The 24517-nt window shown below is 53.6% G+C and overlaps 1 protein-coding gene across 1 annotated transcript in view; it reads left to right on the forward strand.

Annotated features, from left to right (window-relative positions):
* Positions 1-24517, forward strand: part of CPLX2 (complexin 2) — an 81087-nt gene that overhangs the window by 7621 nt on the left and 48949 nt on the right. The window contains exon 2 of the mRNA XM_051843633.3: positions 3806-3887. The gene's annotated coding sequence lies outside the window, so the exon portion shown is untranslated. The remainder of the gene's footprint in view (positions 1-3805; positions 3888-24517) is intronic.

The raw sequence follows: 24517 nt of genomic DNA on the forward strand, positions 1-24517 counted from the left end.
GTTTCTCCTCTGCAAATCCAGAGCTAATAAAACCTCGACCCCAGGATTCAATAAATTATGTAGGAGCCCTCTAGCACCCGGCTACTCCCACAGCATCAGCAGTGGAGCGGACGGCAGTGTATCAGAAACGCAGACTCTCGGCTGCATGCCGGACCTGCTGAGTCAGAATCTGCCCTGTTGGAAGACCTTCCCCACCCCCTCGCTGCCCCCTGCCAGGTGATTGGCACACTGTGAGAGCCTGGGAAGCTGGTTAATTCTTGGCACAGAAACGACGCTCATTAAACCAAACCCTCAGTGAGATTCTTGACTTCAGGCAAGAGGAAACTCCCAGCTGGAGAGATGAGCGCTTGAGATGGACACCTCTTTAGGTACTCAATTTTGAAGCCAGGGAGCCTGACCAAGCCCTCTGTGTACTTAACCATGTGGGTCCTGCACTTTGTGCATCTGCATCTGTACAATGGGAGAGTAACGATGACAGGTAACGTGTTTGCTGTGAAGCGAAACTGAGTTCACACAGGGAAACCGCTCAGCACAAGGTGTGGCATGTAGTAATTGCTCAATAAAAAATGCCTGCTGGTTTTGCTGACCGTGGCAGCTCAGTGAAATGAAATGAGAACACTTGTATAGCTGTTTGCCATTTATAAAGCACCTTTACTTTATACCCTTTCAACTGAGTTTCAGAACCCTGTAGGTAAGACAGCATGAAATAAAACCATTTTATAAATACAAAAAAATCTAGACTCAGGGGTGAAATGAATTGGCCAAGTTAACCAGGATTGGAGTTCCTGGAGTTTGATGCTAAAATCTGTGTCAGCAACAAATTATCCAACGAATAACCATGGAAAAGATCGAAACCCGACAAAGACGATATTAGACACTCAGAAGTGGCGTCGTGCAACCTCCCTACTTGACAGAAGGGAGAACAGCTAAAGCCAACAGAAGGCCAGCAGCTCGCTCGTCCGGGGTGTCCCAGACAGAATGCAGCTGGCAAGGCGGCCCGCCCAGACTCCTTCTAGGGACACAGGCCCCCCTTCCTCCCCTGTCTGGCCAGCTCCTTGGACAGGGGGAATGGTCAGGAGACATCCCGGATGCGCCTCCACTCCAGCCAATCAGGAGCAGAGGGGATGGAAGTTGGCATGACCAAGGTGAGGGCTGCAGCGTTGCTGGGACAGCGTTTGGGAGCATCCAGATGGCCAAAGAGACTTTGCTGGGGCCAGGGCTCAGGCAGGGACCAGAATCTGCCACTGTGATTTTCTTGGGGGTTGGGAGAGCATCTCCAGCTCCACGGGGCAGGGCATGCAAACCTCCCCGCCCCCCGCCATGTCACCGCTCCACCCCGTCCTGGAGGCTGGCTCACTTTCTCCCCAGTTCCACCCTGCAACAACACCAAGTCCTGCCATTGACGCCTCCCATCTTTGCCATTCTTGAGCCACTGCCTTAGCGCCTTTCCCTGCCCTCAGCCTGAAAAGAGGATGGCAGGCTCCCGTTCTCCTGCCCACTCCCCCCAGGACCCCCAGGGGAATCCCTCCTGGCTCCTGTATCCCCCGGGGTGCATCCAGGCTCCTCCAAGGCCCCTCAGAACATGGCCCCGACAGCCTGTCATCTCTTTTGACCCAAGGCTGCAGCCAAGCCTCACTTGTCCAGGTCCCCTGAGTAGATCTCTGTGCCTTTGTCGATGTTGTTCCTTCTACCTGGAAAACCCTTCCTGCTGCACCGTCCCCTCGGCCTCCTCCATGTCTCAGCTGCTGCCTCACCTCTCAGGGGAGCCCTCCTTGCTGCTCCCGGCAGAGGGTGGCACTTGGACGAACCTCAGTTCAAGAGGGTGTCGCATTGCGCTCTGACCACCTGCTTTTGTACTGGCGTCCTCCAGTAAGCTAGGAGTTTTTTTCCCATCTCATTCTTAGGATAAGACAAGAGGCCTGGCTTCCAAAGATGCAAGACAAAGGCCTCTCTGGGCCTCCTTGCATACTCTGTGTGATGGGAGTTGTGACATTGGCCTTGACAGGTTAATGGGAAGCTGGAGGCTATGGACGTGAAAGACTTGGTGCACAGTAGATGCACTGGAATCGGCCCCTCACCTGCACAGGGAGGGCGACTGGTGGGTGACAGCCCCAGGAAGAGTGAAGCCCCTCTTGTGATCTGACACTCATGGCGCCCACAAGCCCCAAGACCTAGGTCTTCCTGACACCCTGTGCCCACCTTCATTCATTCAATCAAAGTTCCCCAAGCATCTACTGTGCACCAGACACTGTGCCAGCTGTTTGGGGCTCCACAGTCGGCTGACATTAAACACTGTCTTTCTTTGCTTTCTTAAAAGCAAAGCCTCCTCACCCTGCACACAGGAGGCTGTGCCTGAGGGCAGAAAATCTGCCCCCCCCCCCCCCCCGGCCACTTGGAAAAACAGCTGCCCTGTTTTCACTTGCAGCTGCCGCTGGAAATCCCAATACTGCCAGCTCCCTGGGAGCGGGGTTTGTGCCTTCCCTGTGCACTGCTGTGTCACCGACATTCAGAGCAAGGGCTGGCCCAGGGGTTCACCCACTTAGTCTCTCATTCATTCATTCACTCCAACAGGCACTTATGAAGCCCTGCTAAGTGTCAGGCTCTGGGGAACAGGCGGGCCCTGTTCTAGCAGTGGGATTGGGATGTGGGGGTGACATTAGGGGGTGGCAGGGCCACGGAGTCCTGTGGCTGAGGCCAAGGGGCCAGAGAGCTTTGTTACCCTGGGCAATCCCTGAAGCCTTCCATTAACATAAGGCGCCCGGGGTCTGCTGGTCTCTGTGGGGGTCCCTGCTTCACCCAGGACTGCCTCTGTGGGCTGGGCAAACTTGTGCTTTTCCCAAACCCCAATGCCTACCTCTAACTGAGACAGTCTTATGAGCTTCCTGGAGCCGCTGTGGGTGGGCCCTGCGGCGGTCGGCAGTTGGGGGAGGCAGTGGCAGGTTGTGTCGGGGCGGGGGCAGGCACAGCTCTCAGGCCCTGGCGGGCACCCAGCCACAGGAAGCCCTTCCTGCTGCAGCAGACAAGAGAGTGAAGACGCCGGGTTCCGATCCCAGCCCGCAGCGAGCAGCTCACTCTGCTCTCTGCCTCTGGATTCTCACACATGCGGTGGGGACAGACGTCAGCCTCCCTCATCCCAGATGAGTGGAAGCAGATCTGGCCCACCATGGAGCAAGGCCCAGCCACGGGGGACCTACGTCCTCTCAGGCCTTGTGGAAACACAGTCGTGGAAGAGCCAACCCAGGCCTCGTAAAGAATGCCTGGTGTCCCCTAGAGTCATGCAGAGGGAGGGACTAAAATTTGCAGGGCTACTACCGAACGGATAGCTCCACCCACATGTTCTCAGCTAACAACAGCAGCAACAATAAGCCATGCACAACCGGAGCTCATAAGGTATGCAGTTGGTGCTAGTAGAAGCCCCATTTTACAGATTAAGAAACCGAGGCTCAGAAGCTGTATAGATGTTCCCAAAGGCAGATACCACTGACAACAAATCCTGTCCGTTGACACCCACCAGAAGTCGCCCTGAAGGCAGAAAACAGCATGGCCAGTGGTATAATCTAAGCATTGCCTGGACAAGTGAGTAAGAGGGGAACCCCTACAGGTTAGGGGAAATGGAGCCCAGAGCTGGGCCTGAGGCCAGGCAGCACCCTGTCCCACCTAGCCTTCTGCTGGAGCCAAGAGAAGCAGTTGGGACCGAGTGCGAGGGAAGGACATGCCCGCCATGGGACTGGGTTCTGTGCCCATTGAGGAAGCCAGCATCCCACAAGCTGGCTCCTCACCTTCAGCATACTCTCTCTTCCTCCAGGAAGCTGTGTGTCTCTGACATGCCCACCTGCTCTGCTCAGTGACTGGAGACGCCGGTATCTCAGCTCAGCCAGCAAGCAAAGGTAAGGGTACTGCCCAGGGTCTCATCCATGGGCGGTGTTCAGGGTGTTCAGCGTGATGACATTTTTCCCTCTGAGCTTGCCAAGAGCGCTCCGAAGTTGCAATGAGATGGGGCAGTCGGGCTGTGTGATGGAAGGGTGCAGGTGCACCTCGTCCCAGCTGTTTCCAATGCACATTGTCTTATTCAATGCTCCCCAGTCTACAGATGCTGAAACTGGAGTTCAGAGGGGAGAAAGAATTTGCCTAAAAACTTGAGACTGGCAGGTGGTGGCTAAGGCTGACGAATTCTGACCTGCTGTTTCTTGTGTGTAGCCCGTGGCCTAGGCACATTGTATGTGCTCAGTTCGTGTTTGATGAATGAATGAGTGAACTAAGGAACTGCCCCCAAATCAATGGCAAGGTGGAATGAGCTGGACCCTGGTTCTTCTGTCACCTCAGGTCCTGCGTTGTTTCTTCTTGAACCCTTGCCTTCCTGTATTAATAAGCAAACTCAACCCCACCCCCACCTCAGGGTCTCAAGGCTTGTGTGTGGCATCCATTAGTCCCTCCTCCTGAGAACAGGACCCGTGGCAGAGCAGTCACCCCCAGGTCCCCCTCCAGGTGGCTGGCCAGGCTTGGCTCATGCCCAGCGTCCCTCCATCCACATCGCCTGCTCTCCACCACCCACTCCAGTAATCCAGTGAGCATAGTTGTAAACTTGTTTCTTTAAATAAACAGTCTTGAGTTTCATACCAAATAGTCTTTTAAGAGGAGGCACGTCTCCAGGCCACCTCGTATTTAGCACACAGTGAGCCACATATTTGCACAGAGCGAGTGTGTGTGGATGTAGAGATCGCTCGATCGCTATAGCTAGCCTTGCTCATCCAGATGGGAGCTATTTATGCTGCTGAGTCATTTGCAGCGAATGTCACTGAGGGATTCCAGGCTGGGCTCTGAGCCCCAGCACCACAGACCTCATGGCTGTCTGCCTCATCTTAAGTGTTCACAAATGAGAGAGAGGGAAGAGAGAGAGAGAGAGAGAGAGAGAGAGGGTCCCCCATCACAAGGAGATATTTTTGCCACAGGAAAAAGAGAATTTCTCGTGAACAGTGTCTATTTCAAGTCATTGCCAACCATCCGGGACACAACACCCATGCAGCTCATCCAACTCTTTCATTGTGTAAGGGAGAAAACCGACACCCAGAGAGGGCAAAGAGCTCGCCCAGTGCCTCACAGAGAATGGGCAACAGGGCTGGTGCTGCACCTCAGGCCTTCTCAGGATTATTTGAGGTTCTTCCCTGCCCCAGGCACGGGCTTCTGCTCCCCCCCCCCCACACACACCCCAGCATTTGGGCTCCCTGCGGAGCTTCCCGCCCTCTTTGGAGCTGTCACTGAGCACTTAGTTCCGTAGGATCCTCACGACAGGAGCTGAGATCCTCTTGTTTTGTGCTCTCCTGCTCTGGGCAGGGTTGCTCAGTGCACTGTGTATTGGGAGTTACATAAAACCAAACTCAGCACCAATTCCTGGGGAACCCTGATTCTCCATTTGAAAAATCGCCCATTTATCTCCACCCTCTCTTTCTTGTCTTGAAGCCAGTTCTCTATCCATGCAAAAATAGACTCCCTCCCACTCACCACCCACCTCTGCCCAATTCTATCATGAATCGATTTTATTAATAGGCTTTGGGATAGAATCTTGACAAAGGTTTTTTTTTGTGCAAGTTACCCTTTATCTCCCTGTATAGTTTATTGTTCAAAGAATCCTAATAAACTAGTCAGGTGGGATTTGTCCTTTACATAATATATTCATTAACCCACTCTTTCTTGCTGTAGAGAATGTTTCAAATGTTCAGTGATGTCTACCCTTCATGATGAAGATCCTATGCAATTGTTCTCAGAGACAGGAGAGGGAGATTCAAAGCTCACAGGCTTTGGAATTAGGACTGGGTTAAATTCTAGCCACTTAGGTGGTTCCATATCCTGTGAGAATTAAACGAAATATGTGCAAGGTGGCTGACACGTAGTAGGTGTAATAAATGCGTAAATGCAGGTTTGTGAATAAGTGAGCAACTGAGTGAATGAGTGGCTTGGGACCCACATGAACTAAATCTGAAGTGTGACCCGAAGTCAGACCTCTCCAGGAGGAAGATGGTTTGAGGAGCCTTGGGAAGTACACTCCAGGACCTGGGCTGCTGGTTGGGCTGTCTCAAACCAGCAAAGAAGACTCTCCACCCCAAGTGCAAGAGGCTTGTTCCCTAAGCTCAAGGAAAAGTCTGGAGTCTAGGTTTAAAAGAAAAAACTCCTTGAGAGCCCAGAGTGTGTCTTGTCTGTCGTTAGATGCTAACCTTCCCCCAACTCGAGCCTGCATCTGGCTGGTATAGAACAGGTGGAGAGGGCCACAGTAAGTATGCACTGGGTTGGGTGGAGTTGGATCTGTCTTCACTTCAGTTGACTGACTTGGCTTGACTTAAACAGAGTAGACCCAAGTCGCCTTGGCTTGCATTCACTGGAGTAGTTTTGAGTTTTCTAAAGAACCCAACTCTTGAGCCTACCAAGAGAGAAGCTTCCTGAATTTAGCTAAGATCTGATCCTCATAGCACAGGAGAGACCCAAAGGATGATGTTCTGGGGATACTTCACAGCCTTCCAAAGATGGTGGCATCTCAAAGAAGACCAAACCATGGCCAGGACTGAGAGAAAAGGGTAGCAGTCTTGGCTTGGCGAGGGAGTGCTGCAAGGCTGAATGTTCCTTAGGAATCTTTCCAGCTAATTGGAACTCTTCCAGGACCTAGCTGTATTTTTAAGGCATCCCATTGCACCGTTGCTGGCATACAAGGACCTGTGGGGGTACCTGCCTCCGTGGGAGGATGGCCTCTGGGTGAGGGAGCCAAATAGACTCAGCAGTGAGGGGAGGAGTCAGGCTCGGGCTGTGAGCCAAGCAGAGCTTCTCCTTTCCGAGGCTGGGTCATGGTGAACTGCCCTGGCTGCTGGAGTGAGGATCTGGAGGTCTGAGTGGGATGTGGTTGCAACTCCAGACTCAACTCAGGCAGTGTTGCTGAAGGAAGAGTGTGTTAGTCGGGTTTCACAACCACAGCCAAATACCTGAGACAAACTAACTTTATGGGGATAAAAGGTTCATTCCGGTTCCCAGTTTTGGAGGCTCACAGTCCAAGATCAGGCAGCTCCACTGGTTCTACCTCTGGTGATGATGTTTGTGCCAGGAGAGCCCTGAGGCTGTGGAGAGCACCACATGGTTGGAGAGAGCAATCACTGTCCATCTATGTCTGTCCTCACAAGTCCACCCTAACAACCTGATCCAATCAAATCACCTTCCCAAGTCCCTGCCTCTAAACATGGTTATTGAATCAAGTTTCCTCCTCCTATTACCATTAAGACTTTGGGGACCAAACATTTAATGCATGGGCTCTTGGGGGACACCCAAACCAATATCCAAACCACAGCAAATAGTGACCTAGGAAATGCACTGGGGAATCCAGCAAGAGCTCTGGCAGCCCACACTGTGCTGGGGTTCTGGGGCTGGTCCCATCATAGAATGCAACCAGGCACCCTAGAAAGGTAGGAACCGAGAGAGGGAGAACTCCAGGTGAGCGGGAGCTGTTCTTGCACTTGGCCATGGCTGTGACTGACTCCTGCATTACCCTGGGAGTAATCAAAGGAAACATTCTGTTCCTCTCACTCCAGCTTTGTGTCTTTAAAAATCTGGGAGCAGGTTAGGCATCAGTGTTTGATGAATGAGTAATTGAGTCGGAGCAAGACTTAGAAAGCCAGTGGAAGATTTCAAGATGGAAAATTTCACGATCTCATGATGGCCAAGGTCCAGGGCGGAGATGCTCAGCATGAGAGGGGAGCAGAGACCCAACAGGTGCCCCTCAGGAGTCTGGCTGATGGGGAAGTTTGGACTAAATGGAAGCAAGGGGCAGGTGGTTCAGGGTTGGTGCAGAATCACCTTCCTCAGAGTCCTGGGGTCCCAGGAAGGGTTCGCAAGGGCCATTACAGAAGGGGGAGGAGTGTCCCAAAGAGAAGATCCAAATACCACCACCCCCAGCCCCATTTCAATCACAAAGTTCTGCTTTTCTCTCTCATATACTGTATTTCCAGATACACTTCTTTTTCATTTATGATTCTCTCGATTTAAAAAAAAATTTATTTGAGAGGCAGAGTTATAGACAGAAGGAGAGACAGAGAGAAAAATCTTCCATCTGCTGGTTCACTCCCCAGATGGCCACATTGGCCGGAGCTGGGTCGATCTGAAGCCAGGAGCCAGGAGCTTCTTCCAGGTCTCCCACACAGGTGTAGGAGCCCAAGAACTTGAGCCATCTTCTACTGCTTTCCGAGACCATTAGCAGAGAGCTGGATCAGAAGAGGAGCAGCTGGGACATGAACCAGTGTCCATATGGTATGCTGGTGCCTCAGGCAGAGGCTTAGCCTACTACGCCACAGCCAGCCTCATCGGCTTTTTGTTTTTTAATGCCTTTGGAAAGTCCTGGAATTGACAGAGCCTAGGCCTGTGGAGATGCTGCTGGATTCACACCGCAGCCCCACCCCATTCCACTTGTGGGACTTCATTCCCCCAAGGGGCGAGAGCCTTAGCTACGATGCTGCAGGATTTCCCAGAGGCTAGCACGTGTGTGGCAGATGCTCTGTGAGATCGTTTTAAGTGGTATACAGATGAATATTTATTATCGTAATAGCTCGCAATTGATGCATGTTAGAAATAAATAACCAGCACACCAAACTCCGTGATTTATTGAGGATAATACAGCATTTCCTTTGAAAATAAAATTGTGCACCTCTTTTAAAGGCAAATCAGTTTTAAAAGATACACTCAGTAAATGAGTAGTATTGATAGGGCAGGAACCATGGAGATGGTGGTGATGAGAGAAGCACTGAGACCATCCATGGAAAACACCAATCCCAGTGTTTGTCGCTCCAGATTCGTGCTTGGATCCATCTGTTCATTTGAACTCCCTGAGATAGTCAGATCTAATATCAACTTTATCCACTTGGACAAGGCAGGTGCTCAGGCCCGGATAGCCCAGAACATGGCGTTGTGTTGGGGCTCTGGGATCAGCCGTGAGTGGCCCGTGAGACAGTTGTCAGGCACAGGTTAACTACTACAGGGAGAGAGGTATTTCCTTTTCAGCTGACTTCATCAAGGAGAAAGTCCCATGTACAGGCAAGCATTTCCATAACATCCCCTTCTCAGCTAAGAGCCCCAACCTTCAGCTGGCCACAGTATCTAGCTAGAATCAAGTGACAATGATTTATTTCCCTTGTATTCATTTTTTAACCATTGTCTTCCAGTTAAGAGCACGATGCAGAAAACACTAACTTTAGTAATGGTTCTGCTTGAAAGTGTTTTGACTTCACAGTGGTGCAAAGGTGATTCTAACTCAGCAGGCACTGTCCGGGGTGTTGGACTTGACCTTTCCCAGGCTGGTGCTCTGGGTGCCTCTCTGGTGGTGCCGGGCAGCAGCAAGCCCAACTCCCCATCAGCTCCCTGGGGTGCTGTGCTCCGAGCTAGGGTGCACGGCGGGCTAGGGGCATCCAATGCACTTTCCACGTATGCTATCTCCAACGCATTGGGACCTAAGTACATCGTAAGTGAAGGAGCCTCCGTACTGGTTTCCTGTGTATGAGAAGGATCTTACACTCCCTTTGAAAATATCCGTATTCAGGGTTAAAAGAGGAATCTGCTACTCTGTTGAGTGTGCAGTGAGTAATACCGCAACCAAGATGTACACAAGGTAAAAAGGTAGAGGGAAGAGCTTGCCTGGCAGAGACACTGCAAGGGGGTCCCTGGCTCTGGAGCCCACACCAGGCCCAGAAGCAGAGCTTTCTCCCTGCCTCAGAAACTTCTGAGCAAGCTTTACCCTGGGGAGTGCAAAGGAGGCCCCAAGCTGGGGAGGTGTCCCACCGCCTGCCCATTGAACTGAGCGCCCAGGGGCCAGGAGGGCAGCCTGGCCAGTGGGGAGTACGTTTGGAGCTGTCCCCAGGGGCGACTGGAGCAGATCCAAGGCCTCTGGCTCCTGACAAGTCCGTGCAGACAAAGGACGAGCCAGTGGCTCCAGCAGATGGGGGAGGAAGGAGCAGAGGGCAGGACAAGGCAGCCTGGGCCAGCCTGTGACAGGGGTTGCGTGTGAGTTCAAGTGTATTAACAAGTCACAGAAGCCACTGGTGCCACACTCGGACAGGAAAGAGGATGACAGGGTGTCCCCGAGTGCCCAGAATCAAAGGGGAAGAGAGCACCATGCTCAGGGAAGATAGGAACTGAAGGCGAGCCAGGGGTCTGGGAGCAGGCCTGGGGCCAGTGCTTTCCAGGGTCCCTGCAGGCTGAGGCAGTCGCTGCCGTGGTCTCCGCCTCCTCAACCCAGGCTTTTGTGGGAAGCTCTTATTTTTTTAAATACCGTCAATTCTGAGGGAAAAAAAAAATCAGGACTGTGCTAACTGAACAGTATACGAAGGTACTTCAAAAACTACACGGAAAATGAAGCTAAGATACAAGTTTATTTTGGTGGGAAAGATCTAGAAAGCTGGAGTGGGCATTTGGCCTAAGAGGCCCACATCCCACACTGGAGTGCCTGGGTTCAATATCTACCTCTGGCTCTGGACTCCAGCTTCCTGCTAATGTAGGCCCTGGGAGGCTGGGTGATGGCTCAAGTCATTGGGTTCCTGACTCTCAAGTGGAAGATCTATATTGAGTTCCTGGCTCCTGGCTTCACCCCAGCCCAGCCCAGCCCAGCCCTGGCCATCAAAGCCCAGCCCAGCTCAGCCTAGCCCTAGCCATCACAGGCATTTGGGGAGTGAACAGATAGATGGGTATGCCCTCTCTCTCTCTCTGATAAATAAGCTAAGTAAAAAGTTTTTAATTAATGACTAAGCAGTCTGTAAGAAGTTCATAGAAAATGAGTATTATGAAAAAAACTATGCATGGCTTTCAAAATTTCTTTGCACCAAATAATCCATTAATTCCATTTTTTAAATGAACCTTCTGAAGTACCCTCAAATACCACCGCTTTGTGGCTGCTGGACGAACTTCTGTTCATCCACTACAACTCCCCTGAAATGCCCCTTCCTCCAGGAAGCCTTCTGTGACCGGCCCCTCCTGCCTGGCCACCCTGTCCTCAGATCTGCTCCCGCCCAGAGTTTGTATTTCTTCCCGTCTCAAAAGTGCATCTGCTTTGGTCCTCTGCTCCATGTAAGCTCCTGGAGAGCACCCACTGGGTCTTGCCATGTCTGTGGCCTGACAGGTGCCACGGCGTTGGTGCAAGGAGGCAAGTCGGCATTCCAGGTGTCAAGATGGCCAGGTCTCAGTGTGCCAACGATGAATCCTGACATCTTCACTGCTTAGTACAACACGGATTTGTTTCTTGTTCATGTGAAGTCTGCCGGGGAGCCAGCAGCTCTCCACTGAGCTTCCTTCCTCGGTGACTGAGGGATCCAGGCTAGCTTTGCCTTTCTGGGCCTGGAAGTGACACCCCTTCATCCCGCCGACAGCCCATGGGCCCATGGTGTCTTACACCAAGGAGTCGAAAGCACGCCTGGGAGCAGAGGGGTAGCCACTGAGGCCGCGCGCGGCAGCTGGCAGTGGTGGTGAGGCTCCAGAGCCCAGCAGGTGGACTCCGGCTGCTGGAGGCGCCCAGGCAGACAGAGCCAATGGTTGTCAGGTAGCAATGGGACTATTCATGGTCAGTGCACGGAACTGCCTCTTAATTTGCACATTTAACTTGAGACATCCTGAAAAGTAGAAAAGGGAATGGAGAGAAAATGTCATTAGCCAGAGCTTTCCACCTTCCTTTATTTTTCCAATCAGTAAACACTAGGAAATGAAAATCAGGTTGATGGAAAATAGAGGTCAAATGCCAGTGAGCAAGCCATTTAGAGTGAAGCCACCACCTGGCCCCCTCTGCATCTCATCTGAGGCCCACGGTGATCTGGCAATGACTGAGGCTGCTCAGAGGCTTCTCTTCCATGAGCCGATTCAAGTGCACTCAGGGGTCCTGATCCTCCACGCACTGCTGGCCTTGGCCAGACCATGGCTGACCCCAAATCCGTGGGCCCTGCCTTCGCCAGCCTGGGCATGGCGCCATAATAGCTGTGTCCTTGGGGGAGGAATCACCAGATCTGAGCATCAGAAAGCCTGCAAGCTTAGGAGCCAAGAGACCTGGGTTTGAATTCTAGCTGTTTCCTAGGAAGTCGAATTCCCAGCAAGACCCTGCACTCCTCTGGGTTTCCATTTCATCACCTTGACAACAAGGGCAATGAAAACACCTTCCTCTCGAAGGCTAGGAGATGACACCCTTAAGGGCCTGGCACACGGCAGGCTCTCAATGGATGTCATCTCGCTTCCTTTTCCCCCTGGGTGTGGAGGAACTGGACCCCCCCCTTCCACCAGTGGCATCTGTCTCTGGGGCCAGCCAGTTCTCATTCGCACACCTCAGAAGACAAGGGGTTCACGACGCCCTGCTCTCTTTTTCTATGTGTGTGATGAGAGGATCTGATAACCCTGGGGACTGAGGTTTGTGGGAATGGCCATTGGCCAACTGCCCAGTCTGACTGACCAATTCATTTCCAGTTCACAAATGGAATCCATCCCATGGGAGACGGCATTGGGACTGGGGTCAACTATCCCAGGGATGGCTCTGGAAGACTATCATGACCATGGGGGAAGTCCACCGTGAGATGGAACATGGGGAGGTCAAAGCAGGGCAGATAGAAACCCAAAGTGGGAATGCATTTCCGTTACTCATTCCTCAAACACTCACCGTTTGTCCACCATGCCAGGCCCCAGGCTGTGCAAAGGTGACAGAGAACTGAACCAGTCACAGGCCCTGCTCTTGGCAAGAGTGGCAGCCATGTAGATGTGCTATTGAAATCCCACAGGGTGCTGAGATGGAGCGAGCATGGGAGTTCAGAGAAGGGGCACCAGGCTCCCCTGGGGGAGGGGATGTTCAGGAAGAGAGGAGGAGACAGGCAACACCAGGGAGAAAAGACAGACAGAGGGACACCACGACGCAGGCATGGCAGGAGGAACAGCCGAGGTGCAGGAGACCCATGCTGTGTCCCTGTCCTCTGAGGCGGTGCATTGGGTCAGCTGGTGGCAGGAGCCACGGAAGCGGGGGGCTGTGTTTTGCTTTTGTTTTCAGGAGATTTTATGGAAACACAACCTATGTTCCTCAAAGTGCTCATATCATGTGGACAGCTCAGTGGCTTTTTGCAAAGTGAACACACCCATGTGTCCCACCCCCATCAAGAGATGGAACCTTCTGGAGTCACGGGAAGCCCCGCTGCCCCCTTACATAGGCACTGTATTCCCCCAAGAGAACCCCTTCCCGGCTTCTAACCCCAGAGATGTGCTGGTTTGTTTCTGGGCTTTCAGTTAGCAAAATCCCAAGTTCACTGGACTCTCGAGGATTTGGCTTCTGTCCCTGTGCGTCACGCTGGAGACGCACATTGTTGCCCTTGCGGCAGCTGCTTCTCAGTGCTGTTGTACGCCATGGAGTGCCTGTACCAACATGCACTTATCCGCCCTCATGTTGACGGACACTTGGGTTGTTTTCAGCGTGAGGCTCCTGGGAAAAGAGCTGCCACAGAGATGCTTGTACACGACTCTGGATGAACGCATACATGCATCTCCGCTGGTTTTAGGCCAAGGGGCGGGGCTGCTGTGTCACAAGCATGCAGGTTCAGTTTTAGCAGATGCTGTCAGAGGCTTTACCCAAAAATTCCAGGACCAACTGACACTCGCTCCTGTACTGCATGAAAGTTCTCGCCAACATCTAGCATGTTCTGCCTTTTCCCACTGGCCGTCCTGGTGAGCATGTAGTGGTTACTGATGGAATCTCTACTCCCCCGATGACTAATGAACTTGAACACCTCTTGATGGGCTTACTGGCCTTTTGCACATTCTCTTTCATGTCCCTGGAAGGGGAGCTGAGTAGCCAATCAGGGTGACTGGGGCTGTGGGAGCAGGCCCCCTAGAACCTCTGTCTCACACCAATGGGGGTTCTCTCATAGGCACCAGGCTTCACCCACTTCGTCTCCTTCCTCAAATATTCACTGCCTCCCTCAGAGGTCAAACTGCTGTCAACGTCTCCCAGAGGAGGGGTTTAGAGAGAGGAATGAGTTGCCCAAGACCTCACAGGTGGAGCAAGGCGTGGAGCCCAAGACTGGGGGCCCTGGGTACATCTCCTCTCCCATGTCCCCTAGAGGAGGCAGCCCCAGGGAAGGAAACAGAACAGAAAGTGAAGAAACAACTACAAGGACATGGCTCTCACTGAAGAGTTCGCAAAAGAAGCCATGCTCTTCTCTTTCCTCTCTTCCTTCCCACCCCCTCTCCTCTCTCTGCATGTCACCCAAGCTCTCTGCATCTGTAGGCTGGTGCCCCAATTTTGACCCAGTGCTGATGCCCACAGTGCTGCAAAGGGTGGAGTCAAACCAACTGCAGTCAAATCCAGGTTCTTCCACTCTCACTGTGTGGCCATGGACCGGTCACTTTGCCTGCCTGAGCCTTCGATCCTCTGTCTGTTTCAGTGGTCCTTTCCCCAGAGCCTGTGGCCAGAAGTCAATGAGATACAGTGGATGAAGTGCCCGGCAGGGTAGCTGGGCTCATGCAGACCTTGGTTTACTGGGCATATGCTCACTACTTCCTCCCCCTACCTCCCGACACTTCCAGGAGAGGCAGGGTTCCCTGTCCTGCCTGGGGCCCACTCCCTGGGCTTCCTCCCCCTGAGTAGCAGGGTCAGCTTCCTTTTGTCTCCTGGGGCCACAGCAGGTCCCTCATGGGTTTCCTAGCTGTCTGAGAGCAGGTGTGACGGGGCAGGGACAGCATCCCTCCCTCCCCATATCCGCCCCCTCCCTACGTCTCCCTGCAGCTGTCTGCACTCGGGCTGACAGCCACACAATTAGCCCCAGAAGGGCCTTGCTCTTCTCAAGGGCTCTCATCTCAGAGCCCAGATGCCTTTATTTTGGGAGCCTTGCTTAGTAAAGTGTTTCATCAATGCCACCTCCAAGCAACACCCCCCCAGCCGCCGCCACACACACCCCACACACTCCCATCTTGCCTGTCCGTCCATTCATTAATCCACTTAGCATGTGATGAGCATCTCCAGACAGCCTGCTAGGCACCCAGAGACCCACAAAGACCCTTCCCTCTCGGAGCTTCTCTGCAGAGGGAGAGACAGACGATAAACAAGCAGCTGGCTACGGTAAACAGGATCAGGCTGGATGGTGCCCAGGACCATGGACAGTGTGCAGGGAATGCTCTGGCAGCGAGGCACCATGGGCGGTCTGTGCAGTTCCTACACAGGGCAGGGGAACTCAAGCCCACTGCCTCCAAGTGGATATCCTTCTCTGGTTTGGACTCCAAAGTCAACCTTGGCAGGAAGGGCCCCATGACAGACCCTGGGGAGAAGAGGGCATGTCCTGGGATGTGGCAGCTCCAAGAGGTCCTGGCTGCTCCCGGCCTGGTCTCCAGCTGCTTCCTCCCTTCCCTGCATGCCTGGCTCAGTCCCAGTTCCTCATAGGTGTCTGCATCTCCTGCCCCCATTGGCAGGGAAGGGAACTGCAGGAACTATTCCTTGGGCCACCATCTTGGTGTCTTTGGAGTCCATGGAGTCCAATCATCCGGGCAGTCCCCCATGAAACACTAGGGACAAGGTCAAGCTCACACAAGGCTGGTGGATGCTTTCTGATCTGCACGCTCAGGCCTCCCTCACTTGCCTCTACCTTTCACCTCCTTGCTGATTTGTTCTCTCCATCTCCGTCTCATCTTGCTTTTCCTCTCTCTTCCTGTCTCTGTCTCTAATTCATATCCCAAATCTGATTTTTATCTTAACATTCATTCCCTTTAAATAAAAAAAAACATGCTGAACCCCTACTGGGTGCCAGGTAAGGGGTGAGGAGCTCGGATCTCATCAAAGATGAGTAAGACATGGACGTCCCCAGAAGGAGATGAGTCATGTGCTGACATCAGGGCAATGGGGAGGCTGAAAGTGACCCGTGCCATCAAGGAGACACTGATAGGAGCCACAGAGGGGGCTCCTGGAGGAAGTGGTGTTTTTTAGTCAGAGCTTGAAATATGGTCAACGTTAACAAAATTTGTTCAGGATGTAGGCAGCGAGGTTGCTCTCCAGCCAGCCAGTTGCTCAGACACCAGCTCATCCGGGTGGAACATAGGGAATTTGAATATTATCTTTCAGCCAGTTCACCCGTCTCTGATCTTACAGATCTCACCACCTTGTCCATCTCTCTCCTCTTTTCCATTCACACTGAACCCTTCACAGACTAGAAGACAGTACACTTCCAAGCTCTGCCTTCAACTTCCTTTTCTCTCCAGCCTCTTTTCTCAAATCAGTCGTTCTCTGCAGCATCCTTTCTCCTTCAACTCCACCATCACGGGTGTCTTACAGTCCAGGTCTGACTGCCTTGACTCAACTCTCTCATCCCCGGTCACCAGCCTCCCAGGGCTGTTGTGCAAATCAAACATGACAAAGGTGTGGAAATGCTGCCTATTGGTAACGAGACTCTTTGGTGTTCGTGAGCGCTTTTTGGACTGCAAGTGACAGAAACCCAACTCCAAATGGCCTGAAGGGAAGACAGAAGGTCTGGCTGTGGGCCTCAGACACACGCTCTTTCTTCCTTTTTGGATTTTGTGTTGGTATCACTCATGGGCAGGCTCCCCTTTCAGCTGACTACTCCTTTACGAGCTGAGTAGCTCCCATGGAATTAGAGTATCCCTTTCTCCATGGTTCCAGCAAAGTTTTGGGATTGAGTGTCAGGGCACTACCTCTCAACCAATTCCCAGATCCAGGCGAGGGCCACATACCACCACCAGGAACTGGTGAGAAGGTGACCTTACCCCACAATCCATAAACCATGAATGGGAACTGGGTAAGTTTCCCCATGAGTGTTGTTTCACAGTTATAGGAAGAAGGTAGAATGGTTGGCTTGCAAATCAATCTCCTTGCTTAAGAGAGACAAGGAACATGTTTACTCCCTCAGCCTAGGGGTCTTCTCAAAAAAGTCTCTGAGCTTGCAAAGAAGTGTTGGGTGCCTCAGCTGTGGTCCTGCAGAACCTTGCTCCTCCTTGTCATCAGACTTATCTCATTTGTTTTAATTTTCTGCTTACTTATCTGACTGCTTCACATGATTTTAATTATTTGGAAAGCAAACCCAGTGTCTGTCTTGCCTGTTGCAGTATGCCTGGTGTAGTAAATGGTGGATGGATGGATGGTTTGGTGAACAGTTAGGTGAGTAGATAATAGATAGATGGTTGAATGAATGGCTGCATAGTAGGAGAGATGATGGACGGGCAAATAAATGGTTGGATGGATGAGTGGATGGATGGGTGGGAGGAATGGGTGGATGGATGGATGGATGGATGGATGGATGGATAGGTGGATGGATGGATGGGTGGATGGATGATTTGGGAAGAAACTGATGAAATATTTTAAATGTGCTAAACCTGGACTGCCTGTGGACACACAAACAGAGCTGCCTCTCAAGCTGTTGATAGATGGACCTGGAGTTAGCAGAGGTCTGAACTGGAAAAAGGTCTAGGAGTGGAGACTATCACCATGGAGCCTCTAACAGAGGCCATGGGAGTGGATCAAGATCAGCAGAGAGGAGGCAAAGTGGCACACCCAAGGTCACACAGCGCATCAGTGACACTTGAACTTGTGATTCCAAGCCTGTTCTCGTTCCCTCGTTCTTCTTTCTTATTCCCCCTTCCAAGGCAGTCTGGCCACTACTGGGGACGGCAGCACAGAGTTAATGCCTCTGCCTTCTCCCCTCCCTCCCCCTCCTCAAACCGCTCAGCCAGAAGGGAGCAGCTGCCTGGGAGGACAGAGAGACAGATTATGTAAACTGCGATTGCCACCCACAGGAGGAGGAGGACAGTGAATAGGTATTGAAATGCGCTTTCAATAATGCATGTCCTCCTCCGCAGAGGCCTAGGGCGGGGACCAGCCTTAAAGAGACCCAGCTTTCCATCCCCAAGGGCTGGCCACACAGGTCTGGAGGACTCTGTGGACATCCACCCCAGGGATCGCCAACCTCCCACCCCTGGTGACACCTTTTTCCCCTCCTGGCCTCAGTGCATTTGACTTTTGAAAGATTCTGTTTCCCAAACATGCTGCATTTAAGTCATGACTAATTCATCCCCTCCATTTTTTATTAATCAAAGACACTTAACTGCCAGTCAGAGCTTTGATCAGCAAGAAGAAGCCACAAGGAGACACAGTCCAATCCAGAGCTAAGAAGTAGGACAGCATTCTAAGTCAGGCCCACCCTCTCTGTCCCGCCCCCCCAACCCCCACCCATCACTGACTCTGGAAAAGCCAAGAGACAGAGAAGGCTGGGTTAGGGAACAGGGATCCCACCCCACACCTTGGTCCTGCAGAGGGGGAAACTGACACCCAGAGCTGGTCCCTGGACTTCACCTGGGGTCCCCAGCAGGGTCAGTGGCCTGGCCTCACCACTTTTATCTGACCTAAAACTTGGCAACGAGACAGACACTTAAGGAATTGGAAAGACAAGAGCAGAGCAGGGAAAGGAAGGAAAATAGGAGTCTTCCCAGTGCCCCTGCTGTGCGCCAGACCCACTTGATTCAACCTCCCACTGCTCTCACACAGGCACCGTGGCAGGTACCATCGCCATTCCTGCTGTGCCTAGAAGGAACCCAGGCACCAAAGAGGCTCCAAGGCCAAGGTAGCCCATGTGGCTAGGAGGCGAAGGGTCAGGATTCTGGCGAGCTCAGCCCCTCCCCAGCCTGGCCAGGTGGAGGCAGGAGCTCATTCAGACCAGATATGGAGTTGCGCTCCCCACTTCAAACCTGTGTGGGTTAGGCTGACGATCTCACCTCTCTGATCCTGCATTCCCGGGATGAGGAGTTGGCAGAACTCCTTGTTCCTGGAGTGACTGTGGACGATAACAAGAGACAGTGCACTAGAACCCCCAGAGCAGAGGCTGGGGCACCATGCTCAGGAAAGGTATCCTCCCCCGCCATTCTCCAAGCCGGCAGGAGCCAGGGCACGAGGTGTGATTGCTTATGTCTTTGAGGACGTCCTAGGCCGTGGATCAGGGCAACGTGGCCTTGACCTCGCTCTGTCATCAGCGAAGTGGAATGTTTTCCTCTGGGCCAGTGATTCCAAGACAAGAGGCGAGGCTCTGTCTCTCCAGGTGACTGCTCTCCTGGTCCCTACCATCTGCTTCCAGGCTGGTTTTGTTGATGTCAGGTTGGAGAGGGCCTGAGAGTTCCCACCATGCTCCTGGACATGCTGTTTCTTTCCCCAAGGCAGTGGAAATCCCAGCTCCCAGCAGCTGGACAGAGCACCCTGCTGGGCTTGCCACACTCTCTCCTCTACAACCAGGTAGGACTTGACCACCCGGTCTCCCTCTAGACATGATTTTCAATGAATAAGTGCAGAAAAGAAGAAGAAAACCCACCCTGGTGCCTGGGCTGGAGCGCTAAGCAGTTCCTTGGGTGGGATTTCCACGTACATCAGTGAGGGATACAATGCACGAGCCCTCGTGTCCACCTGAAACCTCCGACTGCACCAAACCCTGTGTGGTTTTCCCACACACACATACCCACAGTAAAGTTTCATTTACAAATGCAGAAGGAGATTGGCCATAATATTTGATAAAGGAGAACAAGTAATACCAATGTAAAAATCATATACAAAAGTCATGTATGTGAATACATGCATAAACACATACAAAAACAACTGTGCTTTCTCCTCTCGTTCTCAAAATAGCTTCTGTACCGTACTCACACTTTACCTTGAAATGATGTACGATGTTTCGACACCTACATGATGAGATGAAGCGAGGTGGGGGCACAGGCACTGTGATGCAGCTTCGGGCCCCTACGTGGGTCACAGGCAGGGCTACACTGAGAGCCAATCTGATAACTGTCAGGTGGATAATGTATACAGCCGGGATACAGGGGACATTGACACAGACACGACTCCCTTTTCGGGCAGAATAGAGGAAGTCAATGTGAGATTTCCTCCTGCTTCGCAAAGTGGGGCATGATCAAAAAGTTAGGAAGTGTTTATCTTTGGAATTTTCCATTTAACATTTTTGGATGCCGATGAACTGTGGGTAACTGAAACTGCGGAGAGCAAATTGCAGCTAAGAGGAGGCTACAGGGTCGCAGGCCTGGGAGGCCCCCTTCTGTGCTAGCAGGGGTTAGAATGGGGCCTGGCTCTGCTCTCCGGGAGCTCCCAAGCCAGCTCTGGGGCTGTGGGGGAGGGTGGGGATTGGGCAGATGACAGGGAGACAGACTAGAACTGCTGGGTGGTTTGGGGCTCTGGTAAAGGCTGTGAGAGCGCAGGGAGAGGCACATCACAGCTGATAGAGTTGTGCGCTGAGCCTCGGGAGAAATGAGCAAGCTCGGATGCTATGTACGGCCAGAGGTCTTGACTGCCATTGGCAGTGGGAACGGCCTCCAGGCTTCGGCCAAAGAGCCACGGCACAAGAGAGCCAGGGGTCGCACGAGGGTTTAAGAAGCTCTCTCTGTAGAGGAAACTTTCACAAACACAGAACTGGAGCGGATGTCCCAAGGTGGAAGCAGCAGGCCCTGCCCAAACCACACGGACCCTGAACGGGGCAGCAGAGCTCTTTATGGAGGGTGAATGGGTTGGGCTGGGCGGCTGACTGGACGTGGCAATGCTCCAAGGACGGCACCCTGCGTTTTGGCCCCTTTGCTTGGCTCAGGGAGAGAAGAGGGGACCCACCCATGTCCAGGCCAGCGCAGGTTCCCATGGAAGCCTGGAGAGGGGCAGGCGCCCTCCAAACTGAAGAGCAACTTTGCTTCCGGCATTCCTGCGCGGCTCAACACACTCTCTGTGGCAAGTGAAAGAAACCCAACTGAGAGTGACTTAGCCAAAGGGAGGAGGTCTCAGTGTGTGCAGTGATGGCTGTTTCTACCACACCGAGCTCGGGCAGTCCGGAGGATGAGAGCAGATCTGACTTTCCCTCCAAGTGTTCGCTCTGCTTTTCTCCACGCGGGCGCCATGTTCAGACAGGAGCGCCTCCCGCAGCACCAGGCTCGCATCCCACCCCCTTGGCAACCCCCAGCCAGGAGGCGTCCAGAACTGCGGCTCATTGGCCTTTCTTGGGTCACGTGCCCGGGCCTTGACCTAATCACGGCCACCAGAAGAATGGCTTACGCCGATTGGCCAAACACTTGGTCATGTGCCCTCTACTGGCGAACCAGGGGCTGGAAGGAGACTGGGGGAGGAGCCGTTTCCTGGAGAGGGAAGTGAGCGTGGAAAGCCAAGCCGCCGTGCTCTGGATTATGGCCAGTGCGCTACATCCCAGGGCTGTCCAGACTTGGCGTGTTTGACACCTAGAGCGTGGTTCCACGGCCAGGCCTCCTCAACCCGACGCCAAGCTTCGAGGGCTGAGTGAGCAGAGATGCAGTTGACCTTTTGTACATCCGGAAGAACACAGCCCGCAGCCTGGCCAGCTCCGGCTGTCATGGGTGACAGAGAGACCCAGACTCTGCCCCCCGGGAGTCCACGGTGAGCAGAGTCTATTTTAGGAATAATTCTCCAATAATTTAGTGCAGTCAGACTTACTTTCCAAAAAATACGTCTCACTGCATTTTTTTTTCCCCTGGCACTCGGATGCTTGTATTTGCTTATAGATTAACTGCCTCCTGCGAAGATCATGAACTGAAAAGTCCTTGCAAATCTCCCTTTTACTTCCAAGTCCATGTTATCTTCAGCATTAAAAAGACCCAGCTGTCGCATCGACTGGATGTCCTCGTTAAGGAAGACCCTGGAGTTCCGTGGTTTCTTCTCTGCATGCATCTGGGTCCCTGGAAGGTGCCATGAACCCTTCACCGGCCAGGAGGGTGAGGGGCTGGAAGCGCTCTGTTACTGCAGGGACTACAACATTATAGAGGAGACAAAGGGGACTCCAGGGCTTGGGAGCTCTGTGGTCAGGGATCTGGACAAGGAAGCTATGTAGTTGATTCTGAGGACAGAAGGTATTCACCTGAGTATCTAAAGACCAGAGTTACAGAATGAGTAGGCTGTGGTGTGAGGTGTGGGGCTCCTCGTCCCCAGAGGTATGTAAGCAAGGACTCTTAAGTGGGAAGGTGGACCAGATGGCCTCAGCCTTTTCCAACAAACAGATCCCTGAACCATGGGCTGCAGTTTTGGCTCGGCCACTGCTTTGCTGTGTGGCCTTGGGTGAGACGCTACCCCTTCTCTGAGCTGCAGTGACCTAGATAATCCTCCTGGAAGCGCTGTGCCTTGTCTCAGGCATTCACACCTGCCTCTGTGTACTCACGCAGCATCTGCCCCACGCACGTCCCAGGGCTCTCAGCGCGTGAGCAGGGCGGCTCACCAGCCCCACAGGTGCCAGGCGGCTTCGCTGCTGCTTCTGTTCCTGGAGACGCTATGATTCATCACCCAGGGCCCCTCCTCCATCTGACAGGTGGAGAAGGGGGATGCAGGACCTCCCACCTCACCCTCTCCCTGTCCCCAATTGGCCCTGATCCACAGCAGATGCTGGGAATCGGCCGCTCTCCCCCAGGTCAGACTGAGGGCGGAGGCAGACCCTGACACTGGCGCTGGGAGAGTCTCCCCCAGGGTCCTCTCCACAGCAGCCTCCAGGCTAATTTTTTTAAAAGATTTATTTATTTATTTGAAAATCAGAGTTATACAGAGAGGAGAGGCAGAGAGAGAGAGAGAGAGAGAAGTCTTCCATCCACTGGTTCACTCTCCAGTTGGCTGTAATGGCCGGAGCTTCACGATCCAAATCCAGGAGCCAGGAACTTCTTCCGGGTCTCACTTGGGGGTGCAGGGGCCCAAGGACTTGGGCCATCCTCCACTGCTTTCCCAGGCCACAGCAGAGAGCTGGATCAGAAGTGGAGCAACTGGGACTAGGACCGGCGCCCATATGGGATGCCAGCACAGCAGGCGGCAGCTTCGCCTGCTACACCACAGCGCCAGCCCCTCCAGGCTAATTTACAAGGCAGTCATTACCACCCCCAGCTTGGGAGTCAGCTGAGGCCGGTGGACAAATTAGACACACCTGCCCAGCCACAGCCCTTCCAGGGGAGGCCCGGGAGCTCAACTGCCCCCTCCCCCTGCCAGGACAGTGAGCCAGGACCAGGGCCAGCGCTGACCCCCTCGTCCCTCTACCAGTGTTTGCCAGGGGACAGACAGCAGGAGTGAGCCTAGAGGTCCCCCTGCACACTGAATCCCATCAGGGGAAGTCACCTGCATTCTTCAGGCCTCCGCCTCCCCGTCTGTGAGGGAGGAGCTTGGCATCCCAGGGGCCTTCCTTCTGGTCTGCTCACCCCCCGGCCTCCATCTGGGCAGAGTTGAAAGCTTCTGGCCACACCCCACACGACAAAGCCCCGCCCTGACGTGACCCTGCCACGTTGGCACACACAGGACCCATGGAGGCGGAGGGAGGAAACCCAGAGGTTCTGCTCTTGCCCAAGAGCGCACAGCCAGGAAGGCAGTGCCGGGAACGAGGCCCAGACCCTTAACCCAGGGCAGTTCCTTGCCCAGGTGTTCCCGGGGCTCCCCAGGAGGCGAGCATCAGGCAGAGGGAGGGGCCAGGCCTAGCAGCCCCGCACCCCACCACTGCCAGCTCTTCCTCCCAGGGCCTCGTCCATGGCCAGTTCCTGTGCCTTCTGTTGAAAAGAGCCGGGCTCCAGTCTCTGCCTGGGGAGCCCTCTCCTCCACCGACATGACCCAGTGTCCCTGTGTGGGGCCTGGGTAGGCAGGGGAGGGGCCAGGTGGGTGGAGGAGGCAGGAGAAGAGACAGGAGAAGGGAGGAAGCTGCCACCCTCTGGAGCCACCAGCCCAGGCCAGGGCACAGCAGAGCAGGAGAGGGATGATGGGATGTGCCTCCCGAGCACTGATTTGCACAAATCAAGAGGGATGCAGAGATGATCTGCCCATTTGTCGGTGAGCACACTGATGCTCAGACGTGAAACACCTTGCCTGGGTCACAGGACCAGAAGGCGCCGGAGCCCAGGTATAACCACCGCGAAGCCCCACCCAGGGGAGCCGAGCGAGGCAGCTTCCCCCAGGAGGGCAGCTTAGCAAGGGAAGCAGCCCGGCCAGGCTTAGCCTCTGCCTCCGCCTCCTCCTCACTCAGGGCACTTACAGGGGCGCCTGTGTCTCCTGGGGGCATCCTGGCACATGGCTCCCCAGGCAGGCAAGGGACAGGTAAAATCCAATCTCTGGAGTCATCATTCCCCCAGAGCTTTCCTGGAAACAGCAGGAAGCTATTTTTAAAAGCAGCATCGGCAGGCAGTAACCCGGGAGATGAAGCCCCTTCCTGATCCTCACCCTAGGGGCCTGAGATCCTCACCCTGGTCATAGCTCAGCCCCAGTCCAGGTCCAGGAGCAAGGGGCGGGGACACATCGCCTGCCAGGGAAGAGATGTGAGTGGGCTGAACCGACCCGGGCTCTACCTGCTGGGAGGGGCTTGGACCCCACCCTCACTGTGGGCGTCAGGGAGCTGCTGTGTGTGTGTGTGTGTTAGCCCGAGTGTCTCTATATCCTATCCAAGCGTGAGGTTGAGGCACAGGTGTATCTCTGTCTCTGAAAGCCAGTACACGTTGACGTGAACCCACGTGTGTGTGTATGTGTGAG

This window comes from Oryctolagus cuniculus, chromosome 6, assembly GCF_051225735.1.
Source record: "Oryctolagus cuniculus isolate XC-2025 breed Fujian yellow rabbit chromosome 6, ASM5122573v1, whole genome shotgun sequence".
NCBI classification, from domain to species: Eukaryota; Metazoa; Chordata; class Mammalia; order Lagomorpha; family Leporidae; genus Oryctolagus; species Oryctolagus cuniculus.